This window comes from Dipodomys merriami, unplaced genomic scaffold, assembly GCF_024711535.1.
Source record: "Dipodomys merriami isolate MVZ:Mamm:240054 unplaced genomic scaffold, mDipMer1.0.p SCAF_34, whole genome shotgun sequence".
Lineage (NCBI taxonomy): Eukaryota > Metazoa > Chordata > Mammalia > Rodentia > Heteromyidae > Dipodomys > Dipodomys merriami.
This window is the reverse complement of record NW_027204937.1, coordinates 5,379,904-5,392,429: the sequence shown is the minus strand read 5'-3', so window position 1 is coordinate 5,392,429 and position 12,526 is coordinate 5,379,904.

The window sequence follows — 12,526 nt, the reverse complement described above, 5'->3', positions numbered from 1 at the left end:
GATTGGAGGTGGAGTTTTGGAGGCATAATAAGGTCATGAGGATGGACCGTTCATAATGAGATTAAAGACAGGAAAGAATGTTCTTCCTTTCTCTATCTGTCTGTCTGTCTGTCTCTGTCTGTCTCTGTGTCTCTCTCTCTTTCTCTCTCTCTGCTTTCTTTCATGTGAAAGCACAACAAAAAGACAACTATCTACAAACAGGAAGCAGAAGCTAATAATGTTGGAACCCTAATTTTGGATGCCCAGCCTCCAAAAACACAAGACATAAATTTTTATTCATTAAAACACTCAGTCCATGGTCATTTGATGTAATTAAGACACACTAAGATACAAGACACAAACTAATACACACTCGTAGTCAATCAAAAATATCTCTAGAGACTGCTACATAGTCTCTAGAGAGCAAAACCTCTCATTTGAATACTATTGGTCTACATGATCTTCAGACTTCTTCCTATTTCTAGGAATTAGACATAGTGGCTACTTTATTTCTGTAATATTCAGGGAAAGCTCCATTTCCTCTAGCTGACATTGGAAGTACTTAGGTTTGACCATAGCTGTGCAGCCACATGCTTATAAAGAAAAAATCCTAACCTAAAGGAGGAAAACTCAAGTTATTGGTCCCAAAGGCACAACTATCTCTGTCTTCAATATTATAATGCAGGCTCTGCTAGCCCAAAATAAATGTAATCAAGATATTCTGGGCTCAAGTATGCACATTTCTTAGAAACCAGAGTTACTGATTGAGAGGGGTAGCCTTTTCACGTGGTAAAAACGATGGTTGGAATAAGAAAGCTCATTTTGGACAGTGCTTTACAGAACCTTCTTCCAATCGGTGCAGCTCTGTTCTTTTATTTATCCAGCCAATGTGCCTGTGGAATGATAGGAAACATGTAGAAGAACCACTGGACTTGGATCTGGAGCCTTGACTTTGGATCCTAGTCAGGTCATTAAACTCAGTGTTCATTTGGACAAATTACTTCATATATTGGCTCACTTATTTAACAAACTTTTTCCAAGAGCCTTCTGCACATGAGAAGCTCTAAGAACTGGCTGAGTATACACATGGAATAACATAGCACTCCTACTAGCTGGTCACATGTCGAAAATGAACTTTACAACTTTGGTGCGGGGGTGGGGGTGGGGGGCTGGGGAGGATTGGGTGGGGGGGCGGGGGGGGGGGAGGATGGGAAGGGCTGGGAAGGGGAAACAAAGGAGGAGGCTACAATGCTTGATAAGAAATATACTCATTATCTTGCCCATGTAATTGTAACCCCTCTGTACAATATTTTCACAATAAGAAAAAAACAAGCAACTGCACTATTGTATGTATATGTCACTACTGCACACAACAGGGAAATTATCATCAGCTTGCCTTTGTTTCCTTCTTGGTCAGGGAGACAAGATCTCCCTCAGAACACTATCCCCAACAAGGTGACCAATCTTCCCCTCTGTTTGTCTAGTCCATTCACACTGAGATGAACAGTGTCCAGTAATGCTATTGGACAAGTAATGGAGTGTCCATCTATTGGGATGTCCACACTCAAGAAAAACTTATTTTTATATCTTTATCATTTGCTTCCCGGCTCCTAACTCATTAGGAACTGTTTGTGTCAAGTGAAGAAGCCATCTATCTCAGTCATTAACTCTGGCTTCCAAGAGGTATACCTATTTGAGCCCAGAATAATATGATTCAATTTATTTTGGATAAGCAGACTACCGTATAACTTCTTTCACTGATTTTTTTTCTTACTTTTTGCCTTTTCTCTTTCCACCAATTATCAGATTTATCCAATCTCAAGGGCTTGTAAGTATGCATCCAAGAATTTGAGTATCTTCTTCTCCCAAAGAAGTACATAATTTCTTTGAATCCTTAAATTTTTTTTGCTTTCATTTTGGACTAGAATAACAAGGACCAGTGGCATAGCCAATGCCAATGTTGTTTAACCTAACAAGACCAAACCTTAAAACCAAGTGGTCAAGCTATGAAGGTAAGCTCAGAGTACCAGGGTTTCATGGCTCTTTCCTAGAAATGGCAAATGGCAACTGAACCATCAATTATAATTCTATGATCAAACACTCATTTCATGGAAATAGATGTGTGAAACATGATAAAACAAGTGTCAAGCAGGTTTCATCTTCTAAGACTCCAATTCTTCTAGTACAAAAGTAAAATGTTGACTAGGAAATCTCTTAAAGAGTTAATATCCTATTAGTCAACGTAACATGGGTTGTTTTCCTCTGATCCCTGCTTCACCTTTACTTTTTACTGAAAAATTGCTGCTTGGTCAGATATTGAAGTTTCAGTAGTAGGTGAAAGAACAGAGTAACATCTCTGGAATATTAGGATTGAGGGAGCTGTAATGTTAGGTTTCATATAATTTTATGCAACTTTTTAAAAATTTAAAAATTTAACCTAATTTTAGAAAGCTCTACAAACAATAGTCTCATTTACTTTGTGGGTCCAGAGCTCCTCTAATTAAACATTGGAACTCAATAAGTAAATCATGTCATGAAAAATCCTGTCATTTTATTTATACTGGATAGATCCACTTAAGCCCTTGTCAACAACAAAGAATTCTCAAGATGAGAACTTACTCTCTTTCTCAGCATTCTCCCGAGAAGCTGACCTATCAGGATGTGAGCCTATATTATTGTGATTTTAAGTGGGTATCTTAGTGCCTCCACATAAGAGTGATTATGACATTGCACATAACAACTGAGTCTTGGTTTGTTCAACTGTAAAATTAAGAAAATAAATATATCTTGGGCATATCAAGGCAGTGCTCCACTCATCATAGATGCCCTCTCTTCTACCCCAACATTCAGTGTCTGACCCACAGTGGGTGTTCATTAAAATGTTAGCTGCCTTAGCCACTCTACTTTGTGTGTTCCTTTTTAAAAGGGGTTTTAATAGACTCTGTTTCGGGCCACAGAGATATCTTCTTCCTACCATAATTAGCAACTTGAGAAATCCTGTGAGGTCGATAAATTTGGAAAATGCTTACATAAAACAGAATGTAAAATGGCAAACCCTGCCATCAGAAGCCAGTAAAAGTCAATTGCTTTATGCGACACCTCTACAAATGGCATTATGTCATTGCATAATATTAGTGAGAAATTGTAAGATTTTGTTCAGGCCTATAAAGTGTAATGACTCTCACATCATCTACCCATATAAAAAATAAATTGAAAGAAAGTAATATTTTTAAGAAGAAGAAAAATAAAGCTTCCAACCTCTTGGCTTTTTCTATGTTTTGAGGAAACTTAGTTTCTAAAGAAATGCATTTAAATGCTTTTTGGTGTATTTGGTTGGTTTTCTACTTTTTTTCTCTTTCGTTTTGTTATTTTAATTTTTCATCCTTTCCAATTCTGTTTAATTGGGAACATACAAAAATTGGAAACACGCAAAAACTTTGTTTCAGAATCAGGTGGTCTTGGCCAGAAAACTTTCCCAATACCTAAAAATGAACTTTAAATGTTTTAAAAATGGAAAGTCTTAGTAGTGCCAATAAAGAGATGGATTGATTTATTCATCTGGGCTAAGGTACAGGACATTAAGTTTCACAGATGCCATTGGTCACTTAGTATTTTGTACTAAAACTGCCTAAAAAATCTGTACACTCAGGGAAATGAAATTGTAAAGCTTCCCTTTCAATGAAGAAAAATGTGATATGAGAATTTAGTAGTTCCCAATAAGGACTTCTCTTAGGAAAGGTGGAATGTCCATTGTTTCTGGAAGGGGAAGACTTAATAATATTGAGGAGATTATGACATGCTCTGGGAATATGAAGAAAATGACTTCACAGCCCTCCCCATAGATCAGTTTCATGGATGTGAGTAAACATGTCTACTAGGCATAATAGATCAAAAGAGTCAAGCCATTGGGTACTCTAAATAAACTGGCTATTTGGGAAAGGCAGAAACAAATGTGGTATGCTTGGCTCAAAAAAATGAGTTCTGTTTTCCTTCTTTGTCAATATCACCATGCAGTGGTGAAGACAGGCTACACACTCTTGGGGATGAATCACATAGCTAGCCACACATGGAAATAGCATGGAATAGTTCAAGCCAAGAAGGAAGACTTGGATCCACACAGCCAACTTGAATCACTCATAGACTTGGGGGAAGTGAGTTAAATTAAAACATTTGGTCATCTCTTCAACCTTTAACCTAGTGCTGGAATTCTCTCTCACATCCTGAAGGATGGCCACCCAACTTTCAATTGAACTTTTTCCAGAAACAGCTCATTTTTTTTTATATCTCTGGATATAAGCTCCTGGATTGTATAAATCATTACTATGTTTGACAAAACAACATCAATAGCTATTACCTTCAAGGAGAGAAAAGTGGGTATGGAAGCTGATTTACATACTTGTCAACATTACTTGGCTCTACATGGTCTACAATCAGAGGATAAACTTGGAACCTGGGAAATTACTCAGATATCCTTCGTCCCAGTGTCTAGGAAGAGTGTTATGAGGATAGTAACCTTTGGGAATACTTCTATGCCTTTCGTCATGCCATCCATCTGGGCTAACTTTCAATAAGATGAGAACTGGACTATTGTGGGTATTTGTCCATTGGTAACACTGGCTCTGAACCTTATTCTGTATTTATATCAATGTGGTATATATATATGCCAGAGCTCTTTGCATGACAAAATCACTAGAGTTTATTGAACACCTTACTGAAGACTTTAAGTGAACATTTTTGGGTTTATTAGCATATTTAATCTTCTACTAATCACTATTTACAAATGGAGGAACCTATAGTCTCTGGAACTATGATTGCCCATAATAAAAACTGGGCTTCTAGCCTAGGCCTTGCTCTTATATTCTGCTATATATTTAGCTTTCACTGAGAATAAATGGTGACCAAGGAGGCCAGCCAGGCCTGAGTTTGCTCCGTGGTTTTCCTCTCAGTGGGAATGACATGGAATATCTTCTCACCTTTTTGGACATCAAAACTTTTGTCTAGAATACCAATACAGTTTTTTCGTAATTTTTGTCATAAGGCTTAAATAGGATATGTATCATGGCTAGTAAATGAGATGCTTCCTATTATACCATAACTGGAAAGTAGGATTGTAAACATAGTTAGTAGGGATTAAATACCCAATGTGATAGTGCAAGAGTAACCTGAATGCTGTTGACATGTAGACTTTCTGATGGCACTGTAAAAATTGAACAATATTTGTTCTACAATAGTTGACCACATAGTAGGGAAATTCTACTTTTTCTCCTTCATCCTAGAGCCACTGAGGCAGGCTCCATGAACATGAAAGTCAAGTAGAGACATAGGGTCTGGCTGGCGCCATATTGCCCACATGGTGGATGGTAGGATCTTGTCTTCATGCTGGGGAAGGAAAAGCTCCCACCTCCCAGGTGATGGGCGTGTCCAGATCACTGGAGGCAGGGGCAGACACTTGACTGATAGGTTACTGAACCTGTCAGTCCAGTACCTGGGACTTGGAATTTCCTGTGAACCTGCCCCTTGCCCTGACCCTATTTAGACCCAGATGAGCAGAGGCACCATTACACCATGCCACGTGTGTCTCCATGATCATGTCCTGTGTCCTGTGTCCTAGCACATTCCCAGTCATCATGGCATCCCAATTCAGCTCTGATGGAGAATTGGTTTGTTGGTATTGTTTTTGTTCTTTCCTCTCTGGCCTGTTTCTTAGCTGTGTTATATGTATTTGGGGGCTGCAGGCCTTTGTAACAACCAGTTGCTTGCAGAATGCTAGCTGTGTAATAAAGACTCCAATATTCCATCTTCCAAAATGTGGCTTCTTGGATAATTCACCTTACAACAAAAGTACCTTCAAGAAGGAGAGACTTGCATTTAATTTTTGGATTAGATAGTGGCTATGTCATGTGAGTTTTATTTACCCAGTGCTTCCTCAAGCAAGGAGAAGGAGAGAGAGATTTTTAACAAGTTTATACCCACTGCCTATTGTGGTAAGGATGTATAATTTTCCTGTGTAGCAAGAAACTTCAGAGAAGTTTCATCCTGCCAGCATTACCCAGGAGAGCATCCAGATCTGCAGAGACCCTATCTACAGTAGACTAGGCTGTGTATCTGATAGTATTGCTATGAGTTATTTTAAAGGGAAAATAATTATAGTGGGAATGAAACATCCTAATTATGAAAGTGCAAGATCTCACATATGAACCCTACAAGAAAGTCTCTGGACACCAGCCACGTGGACTAACTTCTATTTCCCTGAAGGAGAGCAGAGGTATCCTGAAAATATAACTGTGTCATTAGTTAAATAGAAATACTTTCCTCCTATTTTTACCTAATCTTTTTCATATGAGGAGAAGGAAAACAAAAAAGAGGGAAAGGTGAAATGAAAGAATGAAGCATGGATCAAATGCCACATGGACATATGTGTACTACACTTAGCTGTGGTGAAACTTCAATGTGAGTGGGGGAAGGAATTTAGAATGCAATGTTCTAAGAGAATGCATATCTGTAATTTAAAGTGACCAAAAAGTCAACACAGAAGTTAATAAAGAAGGCTTAGAATGGCATACCTGATGCAAAAATAGAGGAAATAATGTCAGAGAAATAAACAATTAAGTTTATTACTGGCTTATCCAGTAACATGTCAAACGCTTGACACATATTATCCTCCTAATAAATATTAGTTCTCCCCTTTATGTTATAGCATGCAGTTGTCTTAGTCTGTGGTTATAATATGAAGTATAATTTTTGCAGAAATCCTGGGAAAAGCAGGAAAAAATAGCAGAAAAAAAGACTATACATGGCATATGGACCTAATTCCCTTCCTATCTTTAGAAACTACTTTTAAGAACTATTTTGTTTTTTAAAAAGGGGAAGCATTTTCTATTTCCTTCCTCATTCTTTATGTATTTTGGTTCCCAGCCCTTTCCTATTCAAGTCAATCAACCCCTGAAGGTATCTTGCTGTGCCAATGTCACCTTTTAAATGTGACGCAAAATGAAGCCAAGTCCCAAACTTGACATGGGCAGATTGTTACTTCCTTCATTTGGACACTGTTCTGAAATTTTTATCTTTGAGTACAGCCAAAGAACACTAAGAGACCAATTTGTCAAGTTGAAAATATTGCTTTAGCTTAGGCTGACCTATTTTCTTTCCCAGAACTTCTCAGAGCAAAAGAAAGAACCTGGCTGTTTGATTTTTGAGATTTCCCCAAGTCAACAAAGGCCTTTTTGTCAGCCTCTTGCAAGAAAGAGAATTCCTGATGTCTGGACGTAAAAAGAAATGGTTTTAGAAATAGATGCCAGGATAGAGTATTTCATCCATTCATTCATTCATCTGTTTATTCATAACTGTGAATAAAAAGGATACACTTCCTGGCTCACAGTTGGTAAGAAGTGCAGTCAAAACTCTTTAAAAAATCTGTTACTATATCCATCTTAGGTACCCATCATTGCCTCCATCATCTTCTCCGTTGTCATCACAAATGTCACTACCATCACTGTTACATACATTTAGGTCATCTCAGTTTTCCTTCATTTCTTTTGCTTATACTTAAAATAACCAAATAATAACTATTCAATAGACTAATAATACTCAGAAGGTTGGCAAGTGCCTCACCAGGGCTATCTCATTAACATGAATAACCATCTAATAAAGTAGAGACTACGTTGTGCCTATTTTCCAGCTGAGAATTTGAGTAGTCGAGACTAAGGTAGAAAATGTGTGGAGAATGGCTCCACAAAATGAGCCACCTTTAAAGAGGACAAGACTAGAATCTATACAGTATCTTACACTTGAATAGTTACTTGATACCCCACCTAGAAGATAGAAATATTGAAGGGCTCCAAGCCTGATTCAGACTGTAAATCATCTGCATAACAAGTATGAGATTGTGAGTTCAAACCCTATACTGTTTCTAAAAACACCCAAATACTGACATTTAAATCACTAATAAATTTGCTAACTATCACAAATCTAGGGAAAAGTTGAACTAGGGTATAGGCTTATCAACACAGCTCACAGAAGTGATCCATGAAAGGACACCTTTGGGATTGTAGGATACATTTTTAACAAGTTATTGGAGTCACTGAGCATTTGCCCATCTTTACAGTGTTTCTCCTCTACCTACATGCCCTAGGTTAAATCATCTAGACCTATCACCTTAAATACTACAGTTTTAACTTTAGACCTGAATTCTGAACTTCTGTGTGAATGTATGTGTGTGTGTGTGTGTCGCTACGGCCTCGACCAGCAAGGAAGACGCGACACCGGACTCTTCTCTCTGCAGTTTATTCAGGACCTTTGAGTAATCTTCTGACCCCAACCCCGGGGAGAATTCCCCACAGCCTTAAGTACCCGCTGGGTAGCCAACCCTGATACGCCACGTGGGAACCACCAATAGGTTCAGGTGCGCGGAAGCAAGCCAGATTCTTTGCCTTAGCCATATAAGGAGTTGTTTACCACGAGAGCACTCACCATCGGGAAGGCGGAGGGCAGAAGCCGGCACCATCTTCCAGGTGCGGCCTCTCGCAGCTCTCTACAGTTCCCCCTTTTTTGTTTAAAGAACACAGATGAGAACAGAGTTCTGATCCCTGTTGTGCAATTCAAGGACTGCATACAAGCCTTCTCCCAGAGGGTACCTTCTCTAGGGATGACTCAGCCTGTCCATTGATTCGTTTTTCACAAGGACGGGAAAAGGCGAATCGAACCCGTGTGCAATCAAACATGCTCTCCTCGAGGGCAAAACTCATGCCTCTCGACTGCAGTACTTTGGCTTTGCAATCTGTGTTCATTGTTTTAGGGTGGCAAGCCACGCTTGGGGGGACTGACCTGCTCCAATGGCTGTAAAGGCTTGGATAATCATGGCTGCACTGCGACGCTGAGAACCTCTAATTTGGCAAATGCACCACAGACATACCAAGGAGGCTAACACCAGGAGGCCTGTCAGGGCTCCCAAACCCGCCCATTCCTTAAGATGATTCATAGCAGCAGAGATCCATGAAGATAACCCCTCCGCCAATCCAGCATCCACTCGGGTCGAGTTCACCATGATGATGGCAACCCTGAGCTGTTCCATCAGGCTGTCGAACTCCCTAGTTCAATTACCTAAAAGATAACTAGACAACTGTTTAGACAAATTTGCAGCATTATTTGAATAGGTTTTTTTCCTGGGCCTGAACTCTGGGCCTGGGCACTGTCCCTCAGCTCTTCAGCTCAAGGCCAGCACTCTACCACTTGAGTCACAGCGTCACTTCTGGCTTTTTTCATTTTGCTTATATGGTGCTGAGGAATCGAACCCAGGGCCTCATGCATGCAAGGCAAGCGCTCTACCACTGAGCCACCTTCCCAGCCCCATTCTTCTGGGTTAATTGCACCACAGCAGCAGCTAATCCAGCATTAGTTAGTGGTCCACCCAGCTCTCTGCAAACTCTCATCCATGCTTCTAGTCCCCTGTTCTTATATGGGGTTATGGCGGCTCTGCATTCCTTAGTGCACTGCTCGTAAACAAGCTGTTTAATTAATGGCATGGCTGCGTCTGGGTCACCAAAAATTCTGCCAGCAGCCTCGACCATACGGGCAACAAAGTCCAAAAACGGCTCCATAGAGCCCTGCAGGATTTTGGTGAGATTGCCACTCACCTTGCCTTTATTTGGTAAGGCCTTCCATGCTTTTATGCCAATTTTATTGATTTGTTCATAAACTTGAACCGGGTAGCCTATCTGCTGATTGGCGAATCTCCCCTGTCCAAGCAGCATATCTCTGTCCCAAGCTGGGTTCCCCGCAGCCTGATTGGCTGCAGCCTCTTCACTAGCAAATTCAATCAAAAAGGCCTTCCAGTCTAAATACTGACCTGGGCTCAAACAAGCTCGTGCGAGCCCACTCCAATCACCGGGTGTCATGCAGTGTCTGTTTAGGGCCTCCACCTGGGCTACAGTAAAGGAGGCCGTGATTCCATATGTCTGCACAGACTCAGCTAAAGATTTTATAACCTTAAAATCTAAGGGTTCATGATACCGCTGTCCCTGTGGATCCTGAAATATTGGACAGGCTAGATGTAACTCGGTTCTGACCGCTTTCCACACGCATGGGCTGCAAGAACAGCCGGGGCTGCCACTTCCAGGGTCCTCCGCATAAAGCAGAGGGGCCGAGGGTGTGGCGCGGCACATGGAAGGCATGCATTTGTCTTTATCTGGGTCCTCACTCTCCTTCCCTTTCCTCCTCTTTCTTATCTTTGTTTTTTCTATTTGTTCTATGAGTGATTGTAGTTCCTCTGAGTCTGTAGACTCAGAGGTCTCTAGTTCGGCAAGATCGGGGTATAACCCCCCCCTGCTCTCCTCCTTTTCGCTGTCTGCCCTTTCCGATCTTTCTTCCTGCAGCATTTCTAAGGTGGCCTGACCATTCTCTACCGCCTCACTGCAATGCTGGTCCTCGAGACAGCCTCTTATCAGTTTCCATATTGGTCTCACTCCGCTCTTAAGCGTTCCTTGTTCAGAGGCAAAATCTAGGTCCCTCCCTAGTTTCTCCCAAGAGGCCACCGTGAGGCTTCCGGAGACAGCGAACCACGGGGCAACGATGTCACATTCATTCAAAAATCTCTCTAAAGTACTCTTTTTTATTTTTAACTTTTTTGAGTGCAGTAGCTCATTGAGAGCCAAAAAAATTGGGTGCGAAGAAGAAGCGCCCATGTTTTAAACATTTAAAGCTGGTAAACAAACTTTTACTTTCACTTTTGGCTACTCTATTGACTAGCCCCGGGTTCTCACTCTCTCTTTATCTACCGAGAAGAGCAAAAATCCCCCCCGCTCTTGTCGCGGATTCCCCTTTTACCTGGGGACTTATCCCCCGCTCTTGTCGCGGATTCCCCCTTTTACCTGGGGACTTACCCCCGCTTTTGTCGCGGATTCCCCGTTTACCTGGGGACTTACCCCCGCTTTTGTCGCGGATTCCCCTTCTACCTGGGAACTTACCGGTGCACCACCCTGACCACAGAGAGTTCTGAGTCCTCTTTGGGGTTATGGCTGAGTTCCCCGTACGGGCCACCACGTGTCGCTACCGCCTCGACCAGCAAGGAAGACGCGACACCGGACTCTTCCCTCTGCAGTTTATTCAGGACCTTTTGGTAATCTTCTGACCCCAACCCCGGGGAGAATTCCCCACAGCCTTAAGTACCCGCTGGGTAGCCAACCCTGATATGCCACGTGGGAACCACCAATAGGTTCAGGTGCGCGGAAGCAAGCCAGATTCTTTGCCTTAGCCATCTAAGGAGTTGTTTACCATGAGAGCACTTGCCATCGGGAAGGCGGAGGGCGGAAGCCGGCACCATCTTCCAGGTGCGGCCTCTTGCAGCTCTCTACACGTGTGTGTGTGTGTGTGTGTGTGTGTGTGTGTGTGTGTGTGTGTGTGTGTGTGTGTGTGTGTGTGTGTGTGTAATTATGTACTCCATTTCTCCATAGGGTGACTTAATAGATATAGATATTTTCCAACCTGACAAGTTAAGAAACTAGCTTTGGTCTGTGTGTGGAAATACTCAGATGTCGAGTCCAAAGGATTAAGAGTTCAAAGCCAGACAGGGCTGCCCATTGAGTTCCAGGCCAGAGAGAATGCCTCAGAACAAACAAAGAAAGCTCTTGATTTCCCACTTTGTTCCCCACCGTATGATACTCAGTCATCAATGCTAAAACTTTGTGAATGGATTCTCTTTCTTCCTCATCCTCTTGCAAATTCTTCTTCCAAATACATCTTCGATGTTTCCATTTCTCATTTATCTCTTATTTATCATGAATCCTTCCCAACTTCTACCCACTAGTCCAGGTCAGTGTTTCTCTCTCCTGAATGAGAACAATAGCATCTTTATCTTATTTAGCTTCCTTTCTTAATCTTTTTCTTCAAGTTGCCATTCAACAAAGTTGTATCTGAATCTTGAGCAAGGCCACCGCTTTCATCATTCTCCCCCATCCCTCCTAACCCCACTTCTCCACTGCGTAAATACTTATGAAGTCATAATGATGTTTTGGATAAGTATATAATAACTTCTTACTTGCCTGCCTGTTTGTACTCACAATAAAGTTTCTTGTGGTTTATTCTTCCCTAAAGTGCACACAAGTCCAGTCATGCGCTCTCCTGCTTTGAATCTTTCTTAGTCCATTACCTGAATTAGAAAGCTCTAATAGGCAGGTACAATGGTTCTCTACCAAAACTCTGGCTTCCTGTCAGCCTGCCTCTCCCACCACTGACTCCTTTGCCTGCTTTTCTTTAGTCACATTGGATCTCTTGCTCTCATGAGAGCAAAATGAGATGCTCTCACCTTAGAGACTTTACATTTCCCTTACCTGGCAACCAGTCGCCAGATTTTCATCACAGCTCATTTCATTAAATTTTCTACTAAATGTTCTCTCCTCAAGGACTACACAAACCTCTCTGTGTGTGCATGTATACACTATAGTGAGAACGTAATAAATGAATATATGAAATGCATTAGAATAAGTAAGGGTATCCAATAACCAAGATTGGCCAAAGTTGGAAATCCTTTCTGTGCTTCAAAAGCTCTTATCCC